The 12,432-nt window shown below is 42.4% G+C and overlaps 1 protein-coding gene and 1 long non-coding RNA gene across 2 annotated transcripts in view; one reads left to right on the top strand and one right to left on the bottom strand.

The window, feature by feature from the left end:
- The window catches only part of LOC121441773, a 641,711-nt gene that overhangs the window by 335,005 nt on the left and 294,274 nt on the right, over window positions 1-12,432 (bottom strand). The window lies entirely within an intron of this gene.
- On the top strand, window positions 1,515-4,095 carry LOC121441807. The gene is made up of 2 exons (XR_005973507.1): window positions 1,515-1,568; window positions 3,668-4,095. It is a non-coding gene; the product is annotated as an uncharacterized LOC121441807 (long non-coding RNA).

Genomic DNA, 12,432 nt, shown 5'->3' with positions numbered 1-12,432 from the left:
CAGACACAGAGAGAGCAGGAAATGAACATGCCATGCATTAATAAATAAGGAACATAGGTTAACTTAAAATGTAAGAGCTAGTTAGTAATAAGCCTGAGCTATCAGTTGAGAATGTATAATTAATATAAGCTTCTTTGTGGTAAACGGCTGCCAGGTATTTGGGAATAGGTGGTTGGGACAGGAAACATCCAATTATAGATTGCTTCAGTACCATGATCTATAAAATGGGATAACAAACGTGCTTGCCTCCCAGGGTCATGATGAGTCTTGGGGAGACAGTGTTGTGATATCCTTGCACATTACCCTGGCATACATGGGTTGCTATCTCACTTAATAAATAACTTGGCTTCCTAGAGTCATAGTAGAAAGTTCCATAATCTGGAAGGCTTCAACCACAGGTGTGTATGACCTTACTTGGATATTAGATGTCCAAGATCAAAGTTTGCAGAAGTGTCCTTGCTGCAAAGGGCTGAAAGAATAAACACACCCATGCCTCTAGCTCATGGTGGTGGTTGGTCTCTGGTGGTTGGTCAGCCATGTGTAATGTTCCTTCCAGATTTATACCACTGTCTTTAGATGACTGCCTACCTGGGAGCTGTCTGTATCCAAACTTCTTTGCACACAAAGCTATCAACTACATCAGTTGGAACCCCTCACTCTACATGCCCTTATATTAAAAAGTAACAACTGTCATGACTCTGTTTCCAGGGATGGTCTGCATTGGTATTTCAATTGTATTTTAATAAAGCTTGTCTGAAGATCTGAGAATAAAACAGCCCCACTGGTCAGCCTTATGGACCAGGGAATGATACACATACCTTTAATCCAAGTTACCACACTAGTTTGCCATAGAAACCAGGTGGTGCATGCTTTTAATTACAATTGTACATACCTTTAACCCCAGCCATAGAGAGAATTATAAGACAGGAGGAAACAGCTCACAGACACAGTATCATTTTGAGACTCCTGGAGACAGGATCGTCATTTTGTACAGAAGTTGAGGTAAGAGCCAGTGGCTGGCTGCTTTGCTTTTCAGATCTTTAGGTTGAATCCTGATTTCTCTCTCACACTTTTATTAATCATGCTTCATTTTCGCACCCAACGTGAGGTGGTACAAATTCATTATAAAAGCCATTTGCCTGAGGAACAGGCCAGAGCTGGACCCAAACCTAGCCACCTGGGTTGGGGAGAAAAGCTAGTGCTCCCAGCTCCCATCTGCCTTGGCTTGGCTTCCACATAAAAAATGGAAAATACACAAAGAATCTAGATACTGTATGTTGTTATGTGTTGTTGAATTGTTTGCTGAGGAAGGAGCAACAGCTCTTAAAAGACATTTGATCATAAATGCTGCAGGATAAATCCAACCTATATATTTTGAAAATTGTTGCAGGAGCTCCTTCGGCTCCTTCAGCCAATAGCTCTGAGATACCAGCCCATTGGGGTGTGGTCTCTCTCCCTTTAAAAAAGCAGCTACTTCCCTCTCCTCCCTCTCTGGCTTCTGGCTCTGCTTCTGGCGACTAGGTTCCTTTCCTGATTGTGCAGAGGGCTGTTGTCTGGGATGGTGATCTGTAAGTTTCCCCCTTTAAATAAATAACCATTCTATTAACCATAATTCCAAACTGGTGTGGGATTGTTTGTGACTTACGCCTTCAGAAAATGCCTTGACTTCAACATTTAAGTAAAAAGGTATTTTATTTTGGAGAAGATGTTTTGCTTTTGTTTCACAGGAAGTGAGAGGCTGTGGATTCATTCTGGGTTAAGAAAAATAAGGGTTTTTTTTTTTTCAAATACTACTACTGTGACTAGGTTTTATTTTAAGAAATTAATAACAGTCTATATAAAATGTTTTTGCCTTTGAGAAGTATTTCACAATTATAAGGGAAAAGGTACTTAATATTGAACATTTCCCTTGTTCGATGTTTCTGATGTTTATCTGGGTTTTGTGTAAGTTCCATAGTCACTGAGCAGTTTTGAAAGGTAGGCTTCATGACTGCTTTGACTTCATTCTTTGAAATGACATGACAAATTATTTTATTCAAATTATAGTTTCCAAAATAGAGGGTTCAGTGCCAGTTGTCTCTGAAAGCTTTCATACCGTTTCAGAACCACAGTCGCTGGGATGAAGATTTCAGATGGCTTTGGTGCCATCTGGGCCTGAGATAGCAAATGACGAAGCACAATTGTAGAAGTTGTTCAACATCTTCTGTGTGAACTGCGTGAAGGAGTCTGTTTTTAATTATATATGTGCCTTTCTGAAGAGGCCAGAAGAGGGTGTTAGATCCTCTGGGACTAGAGTTACAGGTGCTTATGAGTTGCCGAAGGTGGGCACGGGGAACTGAACTAAGGTCCTTAGCAAGAGTGGTGAGCCTTCTTAACTGCTGAGTCATCTCCAGCCTTCATATTAAACTCTTAAAATTAGAGCTACATAATGCCTGGGAGTTAATTCAAAATAATTTAATGGGGGCAATGAGTATAAGTTAAGATGAAATGAAATGGACCACGAGGGAATAACAAAACAGAGAAATTGTCAGACGGGAATCATTTACCTGACTTTTTCTGACTTTGTCTGTCCCTGTGGAAAGCAATTTCAGTGTCACACGGGACATTGTGGCTGTATTATAAAAAGATAAACATTATCACTCAGAAACAACACTGGTACATTTATGTATAAAATGATAGATGTCTAGGACTTGCTACAAAATTCAAACTTGTCTTTATAGAGACAAAATGAAATCTACCATATTGTCCATTCTTGAAGCCATGTACTAAACATGTGAGAGATTTTATATTATTTTTTCTACTTTTTGTTTGAAATTCTCACAATAAAAACTTTAATGTAGGAAACAGAAAGAAAGGAATTACTTCCTAAAGCCTGCTGTATCTCCCAGAGTGTTCATAGCTAAGACAAAGAGACACCAATAAGGAAGGTCACAAGGCAATCACGCTGATGGCCATAAGCTCAGAAGTCTGGAAGCAAATCTAATGAAACGTTAGCAAATTCAGCTCAACAATGTGCATCAACACCATGTCAAAGAACAATGGAAGGTTGTTTCAACATTAGAAAATAACCATGTATGTTATAGATGGAACTGAATTCAGTCTTGTTCCAACAGTTACTGAAGTCCTAAGTCCCAGTGTCCATGCTGATGACATTATTTGGGAATCAGTTATTTATAGACGTCCACACTAAAGCAAGGCAATGAAGGAGAACCCTAACCTTATATTACAGGTGTCCTTGTACACAGAGGAAATGTGCAGAAAAGGTGACATGAAAACGAGGGTTCAGATAACCATCTATAAGATGAGATGATTCTCTCGTCTATGCCAGTTAACAAAGCCAACTGGGATGCCCACCTACAAGACCATCTTAAAGATTTCTAATCTCTTTACATAAAATAATGGCTGGCTAAGAGTTCAGAGAATCAAGCCCAAGAGACCACCCAGACCCTGGTATAGTTTGGACATGAAATATTCCTGCTGGCTCATAGGATTTTTGGTGTTTTTTGTTGGTGGTGGTGATTTTTGGAGACAGTTTTTCTGTGTAACAATCCTGGCTGTCCTGGAAGTCACTTTGTATACCAGACCGGCCTCGAACTCACAGAGATCAGTCTGCCTCTGCCTCCTGAATGCTCCACCACCTGACTATGTGTTTTAATTTGTTCTCCAGGTGGTAGTGTTATTTTGGAGATAGTGGAACTTTCAGAGCAAGAGGCATGGCTGGCAAAATTGGGTCATCATTGGCAGGCTTTTGAGGGACACAGTCTGGCTCTGCATCTGACCCAAACTCTTTATGTCCTGGTCTATCAAGATGTGAGAAGCGACTGCCTCACAAGGCCACCACCATGGATGGAGCTGAAGCCATGGATGGAAATGCTGCCATGAATGGGGATGTTGCCTTGGATGGGAACGCTGCCATGATAGAGACACTGCCATTAGTGGAAAAGCTACCATGGGCGAAGCTGTCTTGACTGTCATGCCTTTCTTGCTATTATGAACTTCAGCCCCTGAGACCATAATGAAAAATATGGACCCTTCCTGCCTCCAGTTGCTTCTGTCATGTATCTGGATAAAGCAATAAAAAAGTAGCTAAGGCCAGTCCTGTGAAGTCTGCTCACCCCATTTACAAACATCATTGCTTTCCAATGCTCAGTAAAGGCTAGGCAATATGTCCCTGCATGGGTGCACCAGGCAAGTAATCATGATGCTCTGGCAGCATTGCCCACAGAAGCTCTGCAAGGTAAAAATAAACTATGATCTATTGAACAATGAATTCTAAAGAGATGCAAAGGAATGGCCTTAGATGTATATCTATGGACATGAATGAATTCAAATACATAATATAGAGATCAATAAGCAGTAAAGGGCATGAAAGTATAATTTCATTGACATAAATGTTAAAATCATGTATTACTAAATAATCTGCTGTTTGGAGACACACACACACACAAAGTATTAACCTTAAGGCTCTGGTGTACATTAAAAATCACCTGAAAAGGTTTTTATAATCCAGTTACTGCATTTCTCTCCCAGAGATTCTTACTAAGTACACGTGAGAGTGGATGCTGAGAATCTGTGCTTCCTACAAGTGTCTAGGAGGTGCTGAAGCACCTGGTCCACAGACTGTGTTCTGAGGATCACTACTGCAATGCAACACATGGAGCTGGTACATGTAGAACACTGGATAGCGGATCACAGTTGGGGGAGAGGGTTGACTAGAAGAGAGTGCAAAGAGGCTTTAAGACATTAGTGACACAGGGGCTGAGGAGACATGTCAGTGGTAAAGCACTTGCCATGCAAACATGGGGACCTGAGTTTGGATCCATAGACCCTGTGTAAAAGCCATGAGCACGTTGGTCCTCCTATAATTCCAGCCCTTAGGAAGTGAAGACAAGGGATGCCGGGGGCAATCTGGCTAGCTGGACTAGCTAAATGAGCTAATTCCTGCTTCATAGGAAGGACTTTCCTTATTTCATGAAGTGGAGAGAAATTAAAGAAGATACTTGATATCAACTTCTGCTCTACATACACAACACACACATTAGCACACACAGAAAAATAACTCTAAAACTTAATACTTAAGATGTACATTTGCAGGGCAGTCATTTCTGAAAGTACAATCTGTTTAAAATTTAACAAGGTAAAACAGAAATACGTCCCATAGGACCCTTCTATGACCTCCTTTCTTTTTGTTGAATCATCTTCTACCCTTAAAGTAGTAGAACATTAAAGACAAAGGAAAAGAAGAAAAGCAAGAGAAGATAGTAAGTATACTACTTGCTGAGCTCTATCTAGATTCCACCTGGAACTCTCACCTATGGCTTCTGACGTTGCTGAAATTTATACACATTCACCCTGTTTTGAATATAAAGTAAATGAAGAGTAAAGAGAGACGCTACTAGCTCAAAACATCATGGCTTATATATGATGGAGTTAAAATTTAAACTCAGCTTAGAAAGGTAAGTCAACTTTTAGTCCTTGTACTTCAGTTCTCTGTTAATATAGCAAAATACTTGAGGCTGGTACACCATAAAGAAAAACACCAGACTAGGTGGCTCAGCTGTTAGGAGTGCTTGCTGCTGTGGGATAATGCTCTTGGACCCTATAAAGATTTGTCAATCATATTGGTGTAATAAAACACTGATTGACTAGTGGCCAGGCATGAAGTATAGGTGGGGAAACTAGACTAGGAGAATTCTGGGAAGAGGAAAGGCTCAGTCTGTAGTCACCAGCCAGATACAGAGGAAGCAAGATAAAAATGCTTCACTGATAAAAGGTACCAAGCCACGTGGCTAACGTAGACAAGAATTATGGGTTAATTTGAGTTGTAAGAGCTAGTTAATAATAAGCCTGAGCTAATAGACCAATCAGTTTATAATTAATATAAGCCTCTGTGTGTTATGTTGGGACTGAATGGCTGTGGGACTGGGCAGGACAGAAACTTCCATCTACAATTTGCAGTTCTTGAAGAGGACCCAAGTTTGGTTCTCAGCATCCATTATCAGTGTGCTCACAAATGCCTTAATTCCAACTCCAGGGTATACAGTGCCCTCTTCTGGCCTCTATGGGCACCTTCACACACATGCACAGACATACACAAAAAGATATGAGTAAAAGTAAAGTTAAAATAAATACATAAGTGTTTAATAAGTCACATAGGTAAAAATAAAATAAATACTAAACTAAAATCAAATTTCAAACCTCAAGTCAATGGATTTTAATAGACTTATACAGCTGAGATAACCCAGCTCTCAGGGTGATATTTATACGTAAATAAATGTATAATCCAGACTATTTTGCCCAGTCACAGGAGATAGTAGAATGTTATAATCATTAGTCCACTGACTTTGCTTGTCTTTGAATGGGAAACCAATGTGGGTTTAAGAATCTGTCCACCTAAGGTGGGGCAGAGCCAAAATTGAGGGTGGTGTATGTTAAAATGTTCTCAGCAAGAAAATCCAGTAACCTCGAAATACAGAGCATTAAAGATGGAGATGATGTTGACAGTGGAGCTATTTTTCTTATCATGTACAAAATAATCACTCCTCCTTAAAAGGATTGTAATAATTAGAGACATGCTAACATCTATATTATTGCATTTTGCATTTACAAAAATATTTAAACCAAGGCAATGTTTGTAGCTCAAAATCCCTATCCTTTCTCCATGTTCAAAAGCAGGCAACAAAGTCCTATGAATCACACTGGTTGACACAGCTTTTGTGTATGCTAGCTTGGGTGTGTGAGGAAGGGAGGAATGAATAGGAAACGCAGACCTCCAGCCCTCCCAGATGGGACAACTTCATTTGATGGCAGCAGGAGATGGCTTTTGATATGACTACAGAATGAGTTTTTATAATTTGCATTCTGAAAGATCTGTTTTTTTCCACCTAAGTGCTTCTACTTGGCGGGCCTTTTTCTCTGAAGCCAGAGAGAATAATACAAACACTTCTGAAGCTTTCAGAGTTAGACAAAGAAGCTGTTTGCAGACAGGTAATCTCAGCTGTGAGAATAATGAAGAGAGGATGGAGAAGGGACTGAATGTACCAGTGGGATGACTCAAGGGAAGGAAGGCTGGGGACTCTTGGTCCTTAAGAAGACTCTTGATGGCCACCTTTTGAGATGTGAATACTGAAGAGTAATTTTGTTCCTCTATAAAACTTTCTATCATTTTCTTGCTTTGCATTCTATGTTGAGTTTTTACTATAGGTTATATATGGTCTTAGTTTGTGTTTCTATTTCTGTGAAGAGATAACATGACCATGACAACTCTTATTTAAAAAAAAAACATTTAATTGGGGCTGGCTTACTGTGGTTTAATCCATTATTATGATGGTGGAAAAGCATGATGGCACACAGAAAGACATCATGCTGAAGAAGGAGCTAAGAGTTCTACATCTTGATCCACAGGCAGCAGGCAGAGTCACTGTGTGCCATACTAGGCATGGCTTGAGCATATATGAAACCACAAAACCAGTTCCTACAGTAACATACTTCCTCCAACAACACAACTACTAATAGTACCACTTTCTATAGGCCGAAATGCAAACACATGAGTCTATGGGGAGTCATACCTATCTAAACCACCACATTCCACTCCCTGGCCCCATCGGCATGTAGCCATACCATGATGCAGAAATGCGTCCAGTCCCCATAGTCTATAACGGTCTCAAACTTGCTTAAAAGTTCAAAGTTCTGAGACTCATGCAATCTCTTAATTGTAATCCCCTGTAAAATAAAAATAAAAAAAAAGCAGATCACACACTCCCAACATACAGTGACACAGGACATGAGTTACCATTTCAAAATGGAGAAAATGGGTCATAGGCATTAGTAAGTGAGGTCACAGCTGTCAGCCTTGGTGTCCTACGGAGCTGGGTTCACACTCCAGCTCTGGAATCCCGAGACCCTTGTGTGTGATTTCCACACAGCCATTCTTTGTTGAGGGCTAACTGCAACCACAATATGGCACTGTAATAGTGAATTTTCATCCATTTTATAGAATAAATAAATAAAATACATCCTTTGGATGATCAAAGAATTTTGTGATTCATTATTTCATTTGTTTTTTAGGAGAATTGCCTGAATCATGGATAATTATATCTGTAAATGAAAGTGCTAGGCCTTTACTATTAGAACCAACACCTTCCAAAATAGGAACAACAGCCATCAAGGACCTGGCCCATAGTTCCAGGGTCCAGGAAAGTTCCTAAATATACTGACCTTGATTCTTGCTGACCAGAGTGTTTCAAACAGGTGTGGGTTTTATGCATAAAAGACAAAAGATGGTGCGGCTCCTGGATGTATGGTTTGACTATGTTGCCCTTGCAGCCGCTGGCTGACAGACGATACAGACTTTCTAGTCAGCTCGATCTGCTATGCTTTGTTGACTCCCATGGAGAAGGCCTTGCCCCTTCTGGATGAAGACAGAGGAGTGGATGGAGAGGGTTTGAAGGGAGGTGGGGAGAGGGAGCAAGAGGAGAAAAAGATGAGAAACTGTGGTTGGTATAAAAATAAAAAAAATTAAAAAGAGATTGGATATTTTAGGGAGACTGAAAAAAAAAAGGTGTCTGTGGGTTTGGGGAGTGGCTCTCTCCTTCCACAGTTGGTTCCTGAGAGATCAAACCCAGGTCATCAGCTTTTGGGAGCAAGTGGTCTTTTACTCTAATTTCTGTCTCGGCACCCTCCCCTTTCTTTCTCCCTCCCTCCCTCCCTCCCTCCATGCCTCCCTCCCTTCCTCTCTCCCTTCCTGTCTCTCTCCCTCTCTTCCTTCTTCCCTCCCTCCCCCCCCTCCCTTCTTTTCTCCCTCCATTTCTTGGGAATTTATAACTTAACAACTGAAGCTTTTTAGTGATAAACGACCATATTGATTTGGGATTAATGGCTTTATGGGACAATAAAAATAGAGCAAAGAAAGGGGAAGGAGAGAGATAGACACACAGAAAGACACACAGAGAGAAGGAGATGGGTGGAGAGATAGCTAGCCAGGCAGACAGACAGACAGAGAGACAAAGAACATATTACAGTAGAGAGAAGAGCTATGCTACCAGACCCGAGACATGGAAGCAGAGATTCTTGACTCCCAAGTGAACAGCTGGATCCAGCTTCTGTCTCAGAGACAGCACATGGGACTCCTTAACAAATCCCTCTTTTAATGTGTTAGCTTCAGCTAGGGTTACTTCCCTATGTTCAAAGGGGTTTTAACCCCAATAGAGTGGTGGGGGGTCTGTTCACAGGCTCAACTCTTGTACAGGTTGTCACGGGCTGAACTGTATCTTCCTACCCTCTAGAAAAAATTTCAGAGATTTAAGTCCTGAGTTCTAGCTCAGTACCTCAGTGGGTGAGTGTTTGGAGACATGGAGGTATCACTAAAAGCCCTTCCCTGGGGAGGTGGGGAATGTAAACACCCTCTATCCTGCTTCCCCCCAGGTCCCATTGGCTAACCAAAGTTTGACACCCCCCCCCATAGTTCTCTCACTCTGGGGAGCCAGCGAGTTTGCTGGGCTCACTTACAGAACTTCAGTGAGAGGATACTGACAGCAACATGAGGGACCCCCAATGCAGCTGCACTGGGAAAGCCTCACCCATGACGATGATTCTTCCCCATAGCCATGTAGATGGAGCCCCCTTCTCCTAATCTTACCTACCTATATACTGCAGCACCTCCCCTAGGTCCCGGGGCCATCTGCAATCAGGGCAGAACCGTGGCTGGTAAGGTGAGGGTCCAATGACCCCTCCCTCACACCTCATTCTTCTCCGAGGGAATGTCCCAGCCTACGGGCTCACTCTCCCAAGTAGGGACAGCTGACCACAGGAAGGTGTCCACAGGTCAGAGGACAGTGGCTCACAACAGAACGCTTTAAAACACCAGTCAAGATAAAGCAAGGTCACGAGAGGGGACTAATTCATGCCTGGTGGCCTTATCAGAGGAGACTATTAGGATGCTGGCACACACAGAGGTATGCTGTGTGCCCACACATGCAGCAGACACCACTTGCCAGCTAGGCACAGAGCCTTGGATGGTAACACTCTGCTGGACTCCAGCCTCCAGCCTGGGAGAAAATGGACTTCTATGCTGCATACTCCAGTCTATGGTACTTTGTTCTCTCAGCCCTGGCAAACACACCCAATGGCTGATCTTTCCTCACTGCACTGTGGTGGGGCTTTGGTCCTTCCAGGCTGAACCTCATTTTCTTGGCTAACTGTGGCACTATTCAACCAGGCAGTGCTCAACTGAAGAAAGAGGAAGGAGAAAATAGAGAGAAAGAGAGAGAGAAATCAAGACAGCATTGAAGGATTGATGGACTAGATTTGTATCTTCTATTATCCAGGAAAAATAGGGATATTGAGGGAGGAGAAAAAAAAATAAAGAGCCCTGTACAGAATCAGGGGGTTAAGAAACTCATTGAAAGTACACAATGAACAAATTTTGAATTCTCACACTGAGTTTTTTATCCAGCTGGTTACTGTGGACAACTGACAGAAATGGTGCATCTGTGGTAGAAGAGAATTCCTCAGTCACAGAGGGAAGGGGTCACTCTTCTTGAGAACTGACCATGGGCTAGGGGCACTGACTTTGATATACAATCAGCCCTCACGAGAATCTTATCAAATGCAAATTCATATCTGTAGCAACTACTCCAGAGATCTAAGACTTGGAGAAGAGGTGGACTTGGTCTGAAGGATTGATGATTCCAGAACTGGGGTCAGGACATGACTTTGAAGGACCCCATGTCCGACTCCTGTGACTTTACTTTCTATCAGCCATCTTTGTTCTCCCGTGACACAGCCTCATTGGCCCGGAGCGGCCTCTGCCTGTAGCTTCCTCCGATGGTACCGGAGTGGGGCTGCTCCACAGCTGTCCGTGTGGGGCTGGGTCGCCACACTCTGGCCAAAGTTACTAAAGTTACTTAGCATGCAAACTCTTGGTTCAAGCGGCTCCCACTGTCAGCACCACCGACTCTGGGTCTGGGGCAGAAAGTTTCAGAGCCAATGTCTTTCCCATTACCTAGCTTGTTTTCCCCAGATAGCTGGCATGGGGTACCCCAGGCCAACCTCCGCTGAAGGGGACAGCCATTTCCAAGATCTTGTCTACTGTTTCCTTAACAGCTGCCCTGTCGCCTACCCTGAAGACATCTTTCTTCCCTTCCCCTTTATATCCAGACATACTTTTTACAATTCTTCTCTCTACAGTTTTGTTAATTCCCCCTCATCTCTCTTTTTTTTTGTCTTGAGCCACAAGATTTACCACTGTCCCCCAACACTAGATTCTTGTTTCTGCTCTTTTCTCTGAGTCCAACCTTCTCTCTGTTCCCCAGTGGGTATTACTGGCTCACTCCTTGGTGAGTCTGTGTTTTGTACCAAAGTCTACATTCCTCATTCATTTGTAAAAATCAATTTGAAAAAATTTTAAGATGTGTATGATATTGATACACACACACACACACACACACATACGTACATATACATATATACACGTGAGTGCCTCTAGAGGCCAGAGGTTGCCACTGTGTGTCTTCCTCAACCCTTCTTCAACTTTAAAAAAAAATATTTTATTTATTTTATTTCATGTGTATGAGTGTTTTGCCTGGATACATGTCCATGTATCACATGTATGCTCAACACCCACAGAAGTCATAAGAAGGGGTCATATCCTTTGGCACTAGAGTTGTGGGTGGTTGTGAGCCACCGAGTGGGTTCTGGAAAACAAACACAGTTCTCTGCAAGAGCAGCAAGTATTCTTAATTCTTGAGCCATCTCTCTAGCCCCTCCCCCCACCTTAGTGAGACATCTGGAGCTTGCTGTGTCAGCCCAGCTGGCTGGTGAAGGAGTTGCAGGACTCCACCCCTCCATTTTTCCCCAGTGCCTGGATCACAATATTTTTGTGTTAGGCTGTGATGTGATGTGCCCAGGTCCCTGTGCTTGCATGGCAAACACTTTTTAATAGCCATCTCCCAGGTTCTGCCATATTCTTTATCAAAATGGTTCTTCTTTCTGTTTTTTTTTGTTTTGTTTTTTTTGTTTTGTTTTGTTTTTTTTTTAGGATGGGACCTCGCCATCTAACCCAGGTTGGCCTTGAACTCACAATGCTCTTGCCTCTGCTGCCCACGTGCTGGGATCCTAGGCCTATGCCATGTGCTCATCTGACTAGATTGCTCCAAGTGAGATGGTCACAATTCATCGCCTCAAAGCAGTCTTCGGGATCTTCCTGTCACTCACAGCCTTCCCTAGGGGAGTCCTTCCCACATTGGGTCCTTCTTTATCACTCTATTTCATGATAATTCAATTCCAGTCACATTTACATGCTGTGGTCCATCGGAAGGCGCTGGAATTGTAACCAGTTTCCATTCCATATGGCAATGTCGACGCCATTCAGAATGCAGAAAGAGATGGACACAGAGACGTGGAGACAGTTAACCAAGCCAAAGTGAAGACTCA

Source organism: Microtus oregoni, unplaced genomic scaffold (genome assembly GCF_018167655.1).
Source record: "Microtus oregoni isolate MIOR12 unplaced genomic scaffold, Mior012 000081F_ref0000091, whole genome shotgun sequence".
Lineage (NCBI taxonomy): Eukaryota > Metazoa > Chordata > Mammalia > Rodentia > Cricetidae > Microtus > Microtus oregoni.
This window is presented reverse-complemented; position numbering and strand designations above follow the sequence as displayed.